At 37.9% G+C, this 10,286-nt stretch overlaps 1 pseudogene across 1 annotated transcript; it reads right to left on the minus strand.

The window, feature by feature from the left end:
- Window positions 1-708: 708 nt before the first annotated feature.
- On the minus strand, window positions 709-9,695 carry LOC108511818 (uncharacterized; annotated as a pseudogene). The gene is made up of 5 exons (XR_016395858.1): window positions 8,872-9,695; window positions 8,803-8,840; window positions 5,951-6,059; window positions 3,409-3,544; window positions 709-1,103 (listed from the first exon to the last, which is right to left on the minus strand). The product of XR_016395858.1 is annotated as an uncharacterized LOC108511818 (transcript).
- Window positions 9,696-10,286: the final 591 nt, after the last annotated feature.

A 10,286-nucleotide genomic window follows, 5' to 3' on the forward strand; every position in this document is an offset into this window, starting at 1 on the left:
ATGACTCGGCCAACAAGAGCTGTTGACTGTTGGCAGCTAGAAGGTGCAATATCTATGACATCACAATATCCATGGCGAAGCGTAGAGAAGCATGGGAGGGCCTTGTCTTTACTGTCACTATGCTTAGAGCCCTTGATGTAGTGTTTGAGTTTGAGGGAAACTCAAAGACAATGATCGGCTAGTTGTTGGAGAGCGTTGCTATTCAGGATGATCAGTATCTGATGGCAAATCTAAGAAGACCGGTGTCTACATTATGATCTTTCAAAACAGTTCATGTTTATAGAAAAGCCAATAGTACTACAAACTGAATTGCTGCATATATAGGCAACCATACAGGATCAGTTCTTTGGGCCTCCATCGCATCGATACCGGCATAAGACTTTACCGTACTCTGAGGCATCAGCCTGTATACTGGTAACTTAGCCGTCTCACCAAAAAAAAAAAAGAAACTCACGCAATCACTCCTGAGTAAACTTGGTAAACAAATTTTTGTACAATTTTTTCCTTAAGAAGAATTTTATGGTCGACTTTTTGGTTGATGGCGACAAAACAGTAGATTTCTACCAAATTGACTGAGGTAGGTGGGAAAAATTAGGGGCATCAAACAAAAAAGAATTAGTTGGGATAGATAATATCTCAACTTGTAGTCTACATGTTCATTAAAAAAAACTGGTATTTGAGTTTACCAAGTATTTTTCATGATTACAGTCTTCCGAGCATCAAGACCTTTTTATTGCATTAAGAAGAATCCCCTCTTTAGTTATAAGTTTCAGAGCTTGCACACTTTCATTCGTGAATAAATGCTTCCCTCACCTTGATAGGAAATACAAGAAAAACTTTCCTATAAAATTAGTCTTCCAAATTGACTTTCCTATGGTAACATTGAAAAACTTTCCTCAGCACATAAATGCTTCCATCACTTTGATAGGAAACACAAGAAAAAATACCCCCCAAAAAAGAGAGAAATTAAACCATTCTATGTCATAGATTTCGCTTTGGAGAGGAAAACAAGAGAAAAGATGCATTAGGCAATATCAGCAGCAGCATCGGGCCCAGCAAATTTAGATGCTTTCTCAGACATCCTACCATCAGATTCTCATTTCCTGTAAAGTTCAGAATACATATTATGGGCATTAAGAACAAAAAACCAGAGATACATATATACGGGTCAAACAGATAGTCAGATTTGCCTAACATGTAACCGGACAATATATAAAATAAGCATTACAATAAAATCAAACTTTGGTCTCTAGAAGTAACTACCCATGATGTGTCAGATTTGCCTTGCATGCTAGAAAAAAGACATTGAAGGCATATAGCGCAATTAACGGAATGATATTTGTGCTGTGCCAGCATATTGCATATACAAGACAAAGGATTACAATTGACATGTGAAAAGAATTGATAGCTTACTCCGCTGCAATCACCATTATTGGATTGCCAAACACTAAATAATAACCTTCACAAGACCTCACTAGTTTCAACAATCATTTTCTTCAGAAAGACTAGATTATGCCAACAATACAACTTCGAAAATCCAGCTCCTCACCTCGCACAGCAATAACTCGGGAAAACCGTGACAGGTCCTCAGCATCCCATGGCCGACTATACCACTTCATAATCAATGAGAGACATTCCTTGTCCTATTTACCCAAAGTTCAAAACCTACGATAGCCAGTTATCACTTTAAGAATGGTAACTCCAATAGTGAGAATATCAGGTAACTCATAATCTTGCTTCTAATTGTGTCCCTAAGTGACTTAATTCAAGTCGCATCCTCAAATATTAGAGAGACTCAAACACCGTGAATATTTCTGTTTGGTTCATCTCCATACAGCCATAGATGAAGTATAATCAGATTTTAACCTCACATAACTAGCAGCCTAAAGCATGGGTATGGCGTTTGTTCTCCCTCATTATACTCAATTACTTTGATGATCTGGACATTCTTCAGTATTCATTTGAACTTGCTATGGATTTCAGAACCTAATCCCACCCACAAATCTTTAGCGTCTGGGCCAAGAAAAGCAAATGTCCAATACACTATTCCTAATAATCAAACTAAAAGAGAGTGCATGCTTTAGATGGCTTGAACGAGATGCCTTTATCCATGAATGCGCGAGAGGTTTACTATTCAAGAAGGAATATAAGGGCATTATAAGGGTCGAATAAGAAAGACTTTAAGTGACACCCATCTAACCATCCAAAGGACTTGAAAAGCTTTAAGCTAAGCCAGGGAAAGGCTAGCTAAAACTAAAACTGTAACAGAAACAGAAGAGAAAATACAGCAATATGAAAGAATAAACTAAATCTATGCAATGTTGACAATCCACAGCCCTTTAGCCCGTCATGAATCCTGGTGTAAACCAAACAAAAGAAAGTTAGCCTATAACAGCAAATTGTTAGAAAGGCACTCTGTATTTAGCAGCAATTACTGAAGCATTTCTCGCAACGATAGGGTTAACTGCATTATGCATGCTTGGGGCAAGTCTTGCAAGATGTGTACTTTAGAATGCAGTAAAAACTATGTTAGTACTTGATGTGATTTTGGTAGAGCTAGTTTACGCAAGCACATTATGATAAGTCATGCAAGATAATCTTAAATTGCAACAAAAATTGTTAGCCTCACCAGTACAAATAAGTATAAAAGTACAGATAAATACATGAAGTAAAGCAATTCTTGCCATTTATAGTGCCTTTACATAGCCAACATGGTTATACAAGCATGGACTTGCACAATAATATTATAGGCATCTATATGTATTTTAAGTTGCAACTAATTAGATATAAGTCAATGAGTACTGGTCTTTGATTTTATTGTTATTTAAATGCTTTTCTTTTTACCGTGCGGGATACTCCTAGAAGCCAAGGCTTGGGATTGATCATAGAGTCAAAAACCTCTGTCACTGGAAACATTTTCCTGTTGCTCCTTCAACCTTGTCTTTTTCTGCAATCTTTTTCTGCTTTCAATTCCACCATTTTCCTTGCCCATAAGCTAGACCAATTATCAATTTCTTGTCTTCAAGCTTTATTTTGATCAAGCATATTTGGTGATAGACTTTTCTTTATTATCATGTCTGATTGTTCAGCAAGAGACAGCTAAACATATAGCCTATCTTTTGCATCTATGAATTTGCTAAACAAAATTCATAGAGTTGGAACTCACAGTGCTTGTTAAGCTTGAAAGAGTCCTTGAATTTTGCGCAAACAAGTCAAAGCTCAACCACCAAGTTTACAAATTGAAATTGCAAAGCCCATTTTCGTTTGGTTTCATTTGCTTTTTCTCCTTGACACATGGTATTATATTGTATTCTTCTTATAAGAAAGGAATTTTTTAAACTGAAGGAACGTTGAATAAACTCTTAAATCTTCAATAACCATAAAAATTTAAAAAGAGAGAAAACATACCTAAAATGTCATCAATTGCAGTTTGAAGACTATCTGAATCGAGTTCATCTTCTCTTAGAACTTTTGATCCAGCTATGTCTGCCAAAATATATGAATTTTTATTTTGATGATCATCCTCAGCAATAGGTGATGGTATCTGCAAGAAAGTTAAAAATAGGTTCAGCAAAAAAAAAAAAAAAAAAAAAAAAAAAAAAAAAAAAAAAAACCAGGAAACAAGGAATTAAAAATTGAATTGTAAAACTAGGGATATACGTAAATAACCCAAAAGATTTAAATGACCAGTACAACTTAAACTTGCACTTGGTAAAATAATTCTCAAAATCACTAACTAGGATCTATTTAAAAGTCTCCCATTAAGATGCTTGTACACAGACAGTGTTACATGGTTCACTGGACTTCTAGCATTCCACATCTGGAATAATTATTGGGATTGAACTCTCCAAATAAATGTTGAAGAATTTGGATAAACTACAGTATCTCGGATAATAACTAAATGATACCTTCCAGGAAGAATCTAGTTAATATAAAATGCACATTTCAGAGTAACTATACTCAGCTAAACAAAAGCAAATGGATATACTATATAGCAGACTTGCCTCTAACTTAGAATAAGTATGTTGCTGATATAATTCTTGATATTGTAATTCATAAATTGGAATAACCATGTACATTCCTCCACACAGTGGCACCGACAACACTCAACCAGTTAGAATAACTCAGTCAAATAAATATTTAGCTACATATAGGAAAGAACAAGAATTATATAGTGGCTCTGGTACAACTGACCTAGTGTATAATATTATCTAGTTTCATTTATGGTTAAGGTGTTAGACTTTATGTGGTCTCGCAACAGTTAATCTATGGAAACTCTTGGAGTCAGGCGCACAAAGCTACATTCCCAGAAGTCTGCATAGGGAAACGATTTTCCTTTTCTTTCTTTCTTTCGGTAAAGCAGGGCCCATGCTTGCACCAGCAAAGAAGGGGGAGCAAGTCCACCTTCCTCTTCTCTCTCTTTAATTCTTAGAAAGGCATGTGCTAAGCACATGCTAAGTATTAGTGTTTTACAAAGGTTGTAGGGCTTGGCCATAAGGTATAGCAAATAAGGGCAAGCCCACTGGAAGATGGTTCCTTTTAGGCCCATAAGTCTTGTAGGCCCGGTAGAAATTTTAACCCTAGCATACAATTGGATTCCTGTGACCGGTTGGATTCATAGAAAGGGGTCCACATATATTCGGTTCGGTCCCATCTTCTCATAACTACAAAAAAACCCTTGAAGTGACTCCCATCAAGTTTGTGATTGGAGAGAAGGGCCTGATCATCACTGGTAGAATGATTCAAAATAGTCAAGATCGTCCAACGTTGAGAGATATGCCCTAGACCTCATTCCGTTCTCAGATATGCTCTAGATCTTACTCTGTTGTCCTACATCATCACGATAGATCTTGCCGTCCTAACCCTATTTTGTGTCAATTTCACAATAACAATTGTAAACCATAAATAACTTGACAATAACAAGAAAAAGATGTTAATTAGCTTATTCGATATTATGTTGTTGTTGGTCCATATAAGAAGATATTCAGTACTATGTTGTTGTTGGTCCATAAAAGCTTTTGTTTATAAAGGGTACGCGGTGTAGCATCATACACACACACATACATACATATATGATCAACAAATTGCTGAAAATATAACAGATCAATTTAGGAGATTTGTGATAGTCTATTACCTGTCAGTAGGGACAAGGGAGCTCTCTCTCTCTCTCCCTCTCTCCCCCCCCCCTGTTGCTAAATGTAAGGAGTTTGATTTGGTTCACTTATGACATTTAACGCTTTCCTTTAGAGGAGCATTTAAAGTAATAGAATAAACATGCATCTCGGTTTAAGTTTAATGAATGATATACTCTTTATCAATTTCAGAAGGAATGCTATCACTAATAAGATAATTTATTTGGGAAGCACAACAGTAGATTAATAGAAGTTATAATCTTTGATGGAAAACAATTTTATACATTTGCAGCTATAAATGACAACATTCTTAACATAATCAGCTAATTTTATTTTTTAAAAATTTTATATTTACATCATCATTACTAAAAATAGAATTGATTTCCAAATCCTAGTATTTCTTATGATGCTTTCTGATCTTATTGTTTTCCTCTTTATTTCTATAAGTTCTTTAAAATGTTTATTGACTGACAATTGTTCAAATGAAAATATCAATCATAATGAAAGTACTCAATAAATGCCATTTAAGCTACTACCACTCTATACTGCTCTACTTACCAGCAACAGATCCTAAAGATACCGTTTGTTGTTTGTTTCAAAATGTTTAATAACTGATAATTGTTATGAAAAGTCAATAAGAGAAAGTATTCAATGAATGCCTTTTAAGATACCACAACTTTTATCAAACGAAATCTTGTAATATAATGGTGAACACTAAAGAAGCATTATAAAGTCTGATTCTTAGTTTCCTAATTGTATATTTATATGGTAGGAGTTTCATATAGTTCATTTTTTGAAAAGAATGACATCCTTAATACCAGAATTGATGGCTCTCCAGTGGCCAATATCTCAGTGCAAGTCATTGCCCCCGCTCAAGAAACAACAGCATCAGCAGTTGCATAAGCCATATACATTGTATGCAAGAAGCTTCATATTAAAAGAGCAAATTTAGATACACTAAAATAAAAACAATTGTATACATACACTGGAAGTTGATATACTGTTGAGATCAGCACTGACTACAAAGAACAAATTTACAAATCTCAAGAACAGTTGGTAGAAAAGTATAAGCAACAAATTGAACAAAATTGTAAAAGCATTTAGCAATAAATTTAAACCAAAATACTACAATCTCTCTCTCCCTGTGTGCACACGCACATGTTTGTTATCATCTCCTAAGACAGAAAAAATAGACATAATAATATTGGAGCAGGCTAAATGAAATGGTCAGGTGATTTGGAGGAGTTATCTGATAGCCACAGGCTCCTGAAACTTGGAAAAAAAAGAGAGAGAGAGAGAAGGCAGCACAGAAATCCAGCAACGCAGTATGAATTTAAATCTTGGGCAATAAAGAGGCCCTAAACATACAAAATGAATGCTGGAGATAATAAGGTGATTTTATTTTCCTTGAGATTTGCCAGTAGGCTGATGTGCAATTCCATTGCAGATGCATCTTTTCAAACCACAAGCAACCAACTCATGGAACATATTTCTTTAGCTGAAGTTTTTCATCAAATAGTTCGGTATGTGATTAAACTCAAATTAGGCCATTAAGATAGACCCTGTCTTAACTTCAAGGACTTGCTAATCCTTGGAAAACTTTGTCAAATGCAAGAATCAGTTTTATCTGGTTGTTAAAAGTTTGCTCTAGCTGCCAGTTCCTACCTGCCAACATAGGCATAGAAAAGCAATAAAGTTAAGAAATTTATTAGGTTTTCTACTAAAATCTATGCAGATATCAGAAATAGAATGAAGATGGCAAAACTCAAGGAAAATGATAGCCCTTAAAAAATGCTGGTCCTAACTGAGATTTATTGCTCAGCTCCAAGATCCTAATTGTGAAGTCTATTAACTGGTAGAATCCCTCTGCATAGCTTTGTTATGTTGGTCCTAAAAGTTTCTTCAAAAACTGACTCCATAAGGGAATTGTACATATCAGAGATCAACAGGGTCTTTAAACTACTGCTTATGGTAGGTGCCTTAAAATCCAGCATATTTTTTTATAAATCAACTCTATGTCTTGAAATTTGACATAAACATGAAAATCAAACTGCCTATAAACCGATTGAGCTCTAGGCATGGCAGTTGAATTTGATTTCACATGTTAGAGGCTTTGCATTAAATTAGACAACTGAACACTCAAGCATGTTGGGAGAGCCTGATCACTTACCAGCAGATTGGTAATTGCTTCTGTAAAAAAGACTGAAGGGAATTGGCAACATATGACTCTAATTGTGATCTTGAGTTCACCATTGTATAAGTGAGGATGCTAACAGGTACCATATATATCATAGGCGAATGAAATTCTTCAATCAAATGTGAGTGTTCCTTGGCAAACCATCTTTTCTTCTTCGGTGGAAGGTTAATGTGTTGTAAAGCAACAAGAGGAAAAAAGAGTTAAATTTATTATTTTAGATATTTACAAGTTGAACCAATTGAGAATAAAGTGATAGAACTGCTTTATATAGTATAAGCATGTGCAATGAAGATCTAATATGGGCCTTATCTAGGAGAGAGAAAGGTCAGGATATAGATGAAGGCCTAAGATACACAATTTGCAGTTGTGAGGAAGGACGTGGGATAGGTTAATATGACAACAAATGTGATAGGAACTAAGCGTGAAGAAATCATTAAGCCAAAACAAGAAATTGGGAAGGCTTGTTTATTCAGTCATCAATAATAAGTTTGGGTTCCCACGATAATAATGGCAGATTCTTTTGAAAAACTGCATAAATGGAATAAGTATTGCAATGAACAGTATCGCAAGGAACAGTGTCTTTATAACAGTGCATGGAAAAAGATAAGTTAACAACAGATCTGCCAGGTACCAGGAAATGAAACAACTTTTAGAAATTAGCTAAAACTTTGACACAAAACATATGATGAATGGCATTACAAGATGAAGGACTAATTTATATAACATAATACTGGGATGATTGCCACACTTCTAAGCAGGAGCCTGACTTATAAATTTCACAAAACATGATAGTAAAAAATCTCTCCAAAGATAGTGAAAATGGCTTAAAACCAATACATATAACACACAGACACACACCACGCACGCACCCACCCAGCCAGCTTGCAGAATGTATGTATGTGAGAGAGTAGAGTAGAGTTAAAATGTGACGCCTTCACAACACTCCAAATAAGGTCAATCTTGATTGGATGACCGGGTGCCTAGCATTGATGGTCTGAGCTGTTGTATATGATTTATTATCTCTAAATTGCTTAGTGTCAAAAAAAAAAACATATGATTTGGAGATTCCAAGCATTTACATCACTTATAAATCTAGTGGTCAAAAATGGATAGTTTAGATAATACAAACAATATATATTTTTTGATTACTAGATGTCATGAGCTAGGGATCTCTAAATCATATGATTTTTGGATAGATTTTGTGAATTTTCGATCTCCTAACTGTTTTGACTTGTTGTCCAGTAAGAAAACACGTAAAATAATATGATGCATAGTAAAATGTTATCCTTCATGGGAATTAACAACGTTTTACCATCAGAATCAAACATTTTGACATTCCCAAAATCCATATGTTCAAACCCTTGGTAAGTCGACCATGGACACACAGGATGATGCGTTCTCATTGGAAGAAGAAAATGAAGCAAGAAATCACGGGAAAAAAGAACAAGCAGAGGTGAGTATAGAAAAACTCACGGGGTGAGCAGCAACCGCCGGTTGTTCTTGACGAGGCTCTTCATCTCACCACCGCCGGTTGTTCTTGACGAGGCTCTCCATCTCACTGTACCCCTCAGCCCCTATCTGCCATATGATGTACCTGTTCTGCAGCTCCAGAAGCTTCTCATAGTACATGTTCAGGACCGCGACATTGATGGCACCGGCACCCGCCGAGCCCCCGAGCACGAGCACCACCTGAGCCTTGTCCGACCCAGCCTTGGGGAAGAAATGCGTCCGAGCAACCGCCTTGGACGTGTGCCTCCTCAGCGAAAGCCTGACGGGATTTCCATACACCAAGCCCTTCTTCTTGGGGAGATCCTTCACGCAAGCATTGATGGCGAGGAAGATCGTCTCGGCGTAAGGCGGGACCACGCGGTTGGTGAGCCCGGGGAAGCTGTTCTGCTCCTGGGTCGGGATCTTGATGCCCGAGAGGGCCGCGGCCAAGCACACCGGCGCGGCGACGGAGCAGAACAGGTGGAAACCGAGGAGGAGGTTGACGGGGTGGAGGAAGGGGCGAGCAAGGCGGGCGCGGCGGACGGGGTCGTAGTCGTAGCCCTCTCCATTCCGGTGGCGGTGCCGCTGAAGAAGATCTTGGCGTCGGGGCGTGCGTTCTCGAGCTTGTCGGCGATGGCGATCGCCGGGTAGATGTGGCCACCGGAGAATACCATGCGGAGATCGGCGCCGGGTGGCGGCGGGATCGGGGTGGAGCTGGGGAGATCGGGGCTCTCGCGGTCGACGGCGAGGCAGCAGGTGAGGTAGTAGGCAGTGGAAGAAATGGAAAGGATTAAAGAAATGGAAGAGGGGAAGGAAAGAAGGGGCCATGCGGGCGGGTGATACAAGAATACCATCTTCTCTTCTTTTTTTTGTTCCCCTCCTCCTCCGCGCACTAAAACAGATATATCATGGATACAAATATAAATGGCTCATCAAAATAATTAATCATATAAGAAACTACCCAATCTACTACCCCGTTGGCCTCACGATATACATGCTTTGCCTGAGCGGCCATCCCCTCACACATTATAGCTCGAATGTTCCTGAGTAGTGGGTGGCTATCACCAACATCACCCGCGCCTTGATGGATCCAACCGATGACTATCGTCGAATCACCCTCCAGCACTATAGCGCATGCAGGCAGAAAACGTCGAACAAAATTCAAGTCGGATCAGGCTGCTCTCAGCTTCGTCCCTGAGACCGAAATGTCAAAAATCTGGCACCTTGGAGTCCGGACCTCTGATGATAAAGCTCGCCTCTCTCCTGCTCCCGCCATTCAGAACACATCCGTCGAAATTCACTTTAAGGAAACTTGGAGGTAGGGGCTCCCAGGTGAAAAATACTGTGTGAAGCACTCCATGAGCAAAGAATTTAAAATCTTTTCCTGCTCATTTTTGCCAAGTTGACTAATATGTAATACCCAAGTTAGATATCTTACATAAGAAATCTTACATAAGAGAACTTACGCA

The sequence above is a fragment of the Phoenix dactylifera genome, chromosome 1 (assembly GCF_051530095.1).
Source record: "Phoenix dactylifera cultivar Ajwa chromosome 1, Ajwa_hap1_PhDact_Kaust_v1.1, whole genome shotgun sequence".
NCBI lineage: Eukaryota > Viridiplantae > Streptophyta > Magnoliopsida > Arecales > Arecaceae > Phoenix > Phoenix dactylifera.